We start from the raw sequence: 6,323 nt of genomic DNA, 5'->3' as shown, positions 1-6,323 counted from the left end.
TTCTTAAAAGCTTATTAAAACCTCTGTCCTGTTTTTCAACCTTTTCAGTAATATTAATGTGTGGATAGCCTTCTCAAGAGTACCATACTCAGAGTAGCAGATAGACTTACATTCATAGATTTGAGGGCTATTAATGAGGGAGAAATTCAACAATGATATTACTGTACAAATTCCTTTCATTCTATGGAGAACTTGATTCTTAAGTCAACATAGGAGGTAAGAATATAGTATGTAAGAATGGGTATTTAAATGAAGATCAGTACAAGAGATGCCTGTTGAGATGTACAGCATAAATAAAATTCGACATAGCCTCCATAAATAGAATTGACTGTAACAAGCTGCAAGTAATAAATGATATAAATATTGGCTATTATAAATAATACTGAATCCTTCTCATCCTTCCTTGTTCTTTTTAAAATGTATTTATTACATGGCTAAAATTTCCATTTAAATATTCACAAAGATTCCTGCTATTTTATGCCCAATAGATGCAGCTTTATATGGACATTGCAGCTTTGTACTTTCATACTTATGAATAATATGATATATTCCAGACAAATAGGCCAGGACTTGTACAACTATATTCAGGCATAATGCATGTATAACTCGTTATATAAATGGCCATTGGGAACCAATAGTAATAAACATTACATTGCATTTTCTGCCATATCTAGATGGTGAATTTTCCTTGAGTTCATCTTCTAACAGCTATGCTAATCAAACCACAAGATGAATGGGTGGATTCGATAAATAAGGAGGGAGGGCGGGCAGGGGAGAGGGAGTGAGAGTGTGTCATTTATTGTTTTCTGCAGTAGTTTGATTTCAGATATCATCTTTCCTAGCCAAATGAGGACTTTCTACAACGTATTGTAGATATGGGGAAGCATCATAGCTGTTACAGAAGCTACTGTAAATGTAAAACATTCCAGTTCCTAAAAGCGCTTTTCAAATCATGACCTGGATGATTGAAAATCTCCACAGACAACTTCCCAATATAACTGGCTAAAAACATCCCAGGTTATTTTTTTAAGAAGCTTTTAATTAGGGAACTGTTAATGAGAGTTGTGGGCTGAGCAGACAAATACTCTGAACAGATATATTCCCACATATATGAATTTATTCTCTACTGTCTCCCTGAGGTGTCTCAAGGCATTTAATATACTTTAACAGCAGCAGAAATTGTTATAGCAATATACCTTTATCCCCTTTGTATGGAATCTTTTATATAGAAATTAATATAGAAACCCACCCATCTTTGATATATGCTTTCTTGCAGTGTAACATGGGGATCAGAGAAATGGCACCTTATTCCAGTTCTTTCAGATTAGGGGGCCATACTTTATTGAAGCAATTTTTACTTGTATTTTGATTCATTGCTACTAGGCAAACTTTTGTACTTACAGAAAATTCCCTCTTTTTTCCACGTATACCTTACACACTTTATGGTATGTGACTGCCATAATACATTCTTTATTATTTTGTTGCAGGGAGCCTTTTCATGTTCTCTCAATTGTCCTTGAAACCTAATTTTTTTTTGAAACTTTGTTTTGGTTTCCCATGCCTTACCATGTTACTACATATTGTATCTAATCTTACCAGTAGTTTCATGCCTACTATCCCAATCAAGCTTCTTTCAGGATTGAATAACAGCTGAGACATTGAACAATGTCGGTTGCTTTTTCTGAACATTAGGCATTAGTAGTAATAGCAATAGCACTTAAACGTATATATAGCACTTTACAGTGCTCTGTGCAGTTTACAAATGCCATCATATTGCCCCCAGCAATCTGCATCCTCATTTTACAGATCTCTGAAGGATGGAAGGCTGAGCTAACCTTGAGCTGGTCAGGGTCAAACTCCTGACTGTGGGTAGAGTCAGATTCAATACTGCATTCTAACCATTGTGTCACCATGGCTCCTAGTAGTAGGTAATTCTTGTTATTTGATAAGGACATCCAAAAAAGGATTTTGTTCTTTTCCCATTGCACATTTTAATGCTAGCTTTTGTTGATTTCAGTGTTGCAGGACTCTTCTAGATTTTCTAAATTATGAGCAATGTAACTTGGAGGACTGAAATGTTCAGGTGAATATTTTAAATGTAAAGTCTGAATCCATTTATTATGTTACTAGACAACACATGCCTAGTTGGGTCATTGTTGCACAGGTATTTCCTTAATTCAATAGTGAAACAGAATGGCTACTGGTGGGCAAAAAATCAGTGCAAGCAGTAGCAACTTCTAACTTCCAACAGGCTTCCCCATTGATTTCCTTGGCAGGGAGCACCCTTACTCTTTCCTTGTGATTCTGGAAACATGCAGCCCTTTTATCCTGCTTCTTCATTCTCCTTCCTTGTCACATCCTGGCATTTGGTGCTGACCATGACATCTCCCCTTTCTTTCCACATGGCATTATTATACTGATATTTTATTTTTAAAATATAATTTATAATTTAAATTTATTTTTAAAATTTAAAATACACAAAATAAAATGATACATTGCCATTCTCATTTCAGAAAAGTTTATTCCTGGCTGGCTTTTCCAATGAATTCTAGGAAGTCTTCAGAGACGATCACATGACTGCATGAGGGCTAAGGCAGGACAGTCTATCTGATCTTCCATGGCTGAAGGAGGGGCCAGTCTGCATTCAGTTTCAGAGTAGGAAACGGTTGAAAAATGAAACAAGATGGCTAAGGATTAAGATATAGTGGCTAATGTATTTGACTGACACCAGTGAGATCCAGTTTCTATTCTATCTGCAACCATAGAGTAACGGTGGCCAACCTATCTCACATGGTTGCTGTGAAGAAATACAGGCCAATGGAGCACTATGTATGTACCTTGAGGGCCTAACAAAGATGAGCTATAGATACAGGTGCATGTTTATATGTCAGAGAAATATAAAGCAATAAAAATATCCCGAGCTTTCTTTGTGTATCTTAAAGCTGATTCTTTAAAAGTCACATGTTGAGTCAGTACCTTGATTCTAGGTGGGGGAAGGAGCAAAGGATTGCGAAAGTGGCAGGGAAACTGTCACAGAATATTCAAATGACCATCATGTGACCATAACAGCAGTCCAACCACAACAGCAGCTTGAAGTAGTATAACTTACCCAAATTTCATTTCCTTGGGAGTCATGAGTCCCAGATTTTGGATGCATTCTGTATTCAAAATACAGAATTCAAAAAATGATTCAAAAATTGAATCTTAATGATAATGAAGACAACTTTAGTAGCATATAGAAGGTGTAACAGCTGGCCAATTTGTTATTCAGGCATTGTGAGCGCTATTATGCTTTTACCTCAGAACATCAGATGACTAGGACTAGGATTGAATAGCATTCAAATCTTCACTCAGATGCCTAGCTCACTTGGTGGCTTTGAGCCAGCCTCTATCTTTCATTTGGATCTACGACTCAGAGTTGTTATGGCGACAGAAACGCACAAGGGAAATTCACATATTGCCTTAAGCTCCCTGGAAGGAAAGATTTAAATATGACAAATAAACTATATAGTGTTGTAAGCTATATGAAAACTATCTGACTAACTGAGATTAACAAAACAGTTTTCTTAGAGAGGAAGGTTTATTTCCTCCTTTCACAGTATTATAAAACTTGGACTTCCAGTCTCCTTTGCTGGTGATGTTTGTATAATCTGTTGCTCTCATCTATTTCAAGATAGGCTAAACCACAAATTATTTGAAAATGTAGCAGTTACTATCCTATAGAACAATAGTGACACACAGTGGTTAAAGAAAAACCAACATTTTTTCTTTCCCTAAGGAAAAGCAATACAACAAATGAATCAAACTTATCATATTTCAGTGAGATCAATCTTCAAGCTACTGGCAGTATAAAATTTGTAAATCACAAAAAACTATTCTCCTGGCATAGGCATATTACAATAGTAATACAAAATAAAAACTACTATCCCAGGTGGTTTCATTTAATCTGGAAATCAACTTTAACTAAACCGATTTCTTCCTATTATAGGAATCATGACTTCTAGAATTTTCAGTCGGCACTGTCAGTATGTTAATTGGAAATTATGGAAAAATGGATTAAACCACTTTTTACATAGTAGCCCTAATGAGAATCACACCTGTTCTGCATATCCATATTTTTTTTAAAAAAACCTAGGTGGTGTTCAATGCATACAATTAATATAAAATGCACTAGGATCTTAGGTAATATCTCCTGTTCTACACAAAATCTTGGATAGTTCAATAAATTATTCTAACTGTATTAAGAAAAATGGGTTCTATGTTCTGTCAAGGCTCTGGTTTATCTTCCTTCACTATATTATGTTTATTATTTATCTACCGTGTTTCTCAGAAAATAGGGTGGGCATTATTTTCTTTTGACCCCCGAAAAAATGGCTAGGCCGTCTTTTTGGGGGTGACTTAATTTCCCCCCACGCACCCTTGCCTAGAGCCCCTGCAGGCAGCCATGCCTCAACACCAGCCACTCCTAATGGCCCATCATGGCGGAGAGCTCCCTACCCCCACCAAGCACCTTTGCTGCAGACCTGGGTATGGTGCTGGCTGCAGGCCAGATCAGCGGGCGGGCAGCAGCATGGATGTCGGCCTCAGCAGCAGCGGGGCCCTTTGCACCACTTCCTCCGCCACTGTCGCTTTTTCTTCTGCCCTCACTGCGGCTTATGCCACATTCGGAGTGCTGCCATTGGGCAACACGTAGAGGCCGGAGTCCCTGCTGGACATCACAGCGTGGTGGTAGCAGAGAAGTGGCCCTTCCAGCGGGTGGAGGAAAAGGTCCATGGGGGCGTTCCGGGTGGCTGGAGCAAGAGGAGAGCGCCTGACCATACAGGGGATGAGACCATGACCCAAAGCTCTGGGACGGGAAGCAAAACGAGGTATGTGGGGGGGGAGGGAGAGAAACGATGGCATCACCCTCCTGCTGCCGCTTCCACCCACCAAAGCCCAAATGACTCACCGACTTGCAGGACATTGTCGACGCAGCCGCCGTCAAGCAAAGTGAGGCCCCTGCAGGAGGGCAGGCAGTTCTCGTCAGCAGCAGGGTCTGTCTCGTCACTGCTGCCGCTGCTGTTGGAGACAGCACTGGTGAGAGAGATGCCACCACCGGCGGGAACCGTGGAAGCTACAAAGGTGGCTCCCCCGCCTGAGAAGCGGCTGAAATGCTGCTGGTGGAGGAATGCACTTGAACCATTCCTCCACCTGCTGGAAGGGCCATTTCTCCACTACCGCCACGCTGCAATGTCCAGCAGGGACTCCGGCCTCTACATGTTGCCCAATGGCAGCACTCTGAACGTGGCATAAGCCATGGCGACGGCAGAAGGGAAAGTGACGGTGGCAGAGGAAGCGGCGCAAAGTGCCCTGCCGCCATTGAGGCTCCACGCTGCTGCCACTGCCTGCCCGCTGACTCAACCTGCAGCCAGCATCATACCAGGGTCTGCAGTAAAGGCGCTTGGTGGGGGTAGGGAGCTCTCCACACTCCACCATGATGGGGCGTTAGGAGCGGCTGGTGGCGAGGCATGGCTGCCCACAGGGTGCTCCTAATGGCAAGTTCCTTCCCCGCCCTTCCCATTTCACATTTTTAAAAATAGGCCTAAATTTTGGGGAAGGGGCTTAATTTCACCTCATGCCTAGAAAACATGATGGGCCTTCCTATTGGGGGGGCATACTGTTGGTGAAACACGGTATTTGCTAACTTGTACTCTGTCTCATTCAATGTGCTCCTGGTTGCTTTCATTAGGATCACAAGAATGCAACTTCTAAAATAATTTTTAAAATCAAATTGAATTAAAACAATTAAAATTAACATTAATTTTATTACAGTAAAATGTTGTATTTATTTATAATATACAATATATACATTACTATGATAAATATTAAAAAAATTACTAAAAGGGACCAGCAAAGACATGTTGATAAAATACTGTTTTTACCAGGGATTGCTGGACAAGCTATTTTACAGAATTGGGGAAGCAGCAGAGAACCCTGGATTTGGTCTTTCTCATCTATCAAAGAGCAGGGATCCAAAGCATCCTATCTGAACTGCACAAGAAGACCGTCCAATAGGTAACCTGAATTCAAGCCGTAAAATACTTTATAGGTCATAACCAGCACTTTAAATTGCACTTGGAAGCATTCATGCAGCCAATGTAGAACCTACAATACAGATGCAATGTGATGGTTCTCACCCATAATCAGCTTGCTGCATTCTATACCAACTGAAATTTCAAATCTCTGAGTCACTTTAAAGAAATGTGGTGGTGTTAGCAAACCTGGAATAATGACTACTGTTGCCAAACTTGCCTCTATTGCTGAACCGTGTGATTTAACGCTGA

The sequence above is a fragment of the Pseudonaja textilis genome, chromosome 5 (genome assembly GCF_049901715.1).
Source record: "Pseudonaja textilis isolate UNSWEBS1 chromosome 5, rPseTex1.2, whole genome shotgun sequence".
NCBI classification, from domain to species: domain Eukaryota; kingdom Metazoa; phylum Chordata; class Lepidosauria; order Squamata; family Elapidae; genus Pseudonaja; species Pseudonaja textilis.
This window is presented reverse-complemented; position numbering follows the sequence as displayed.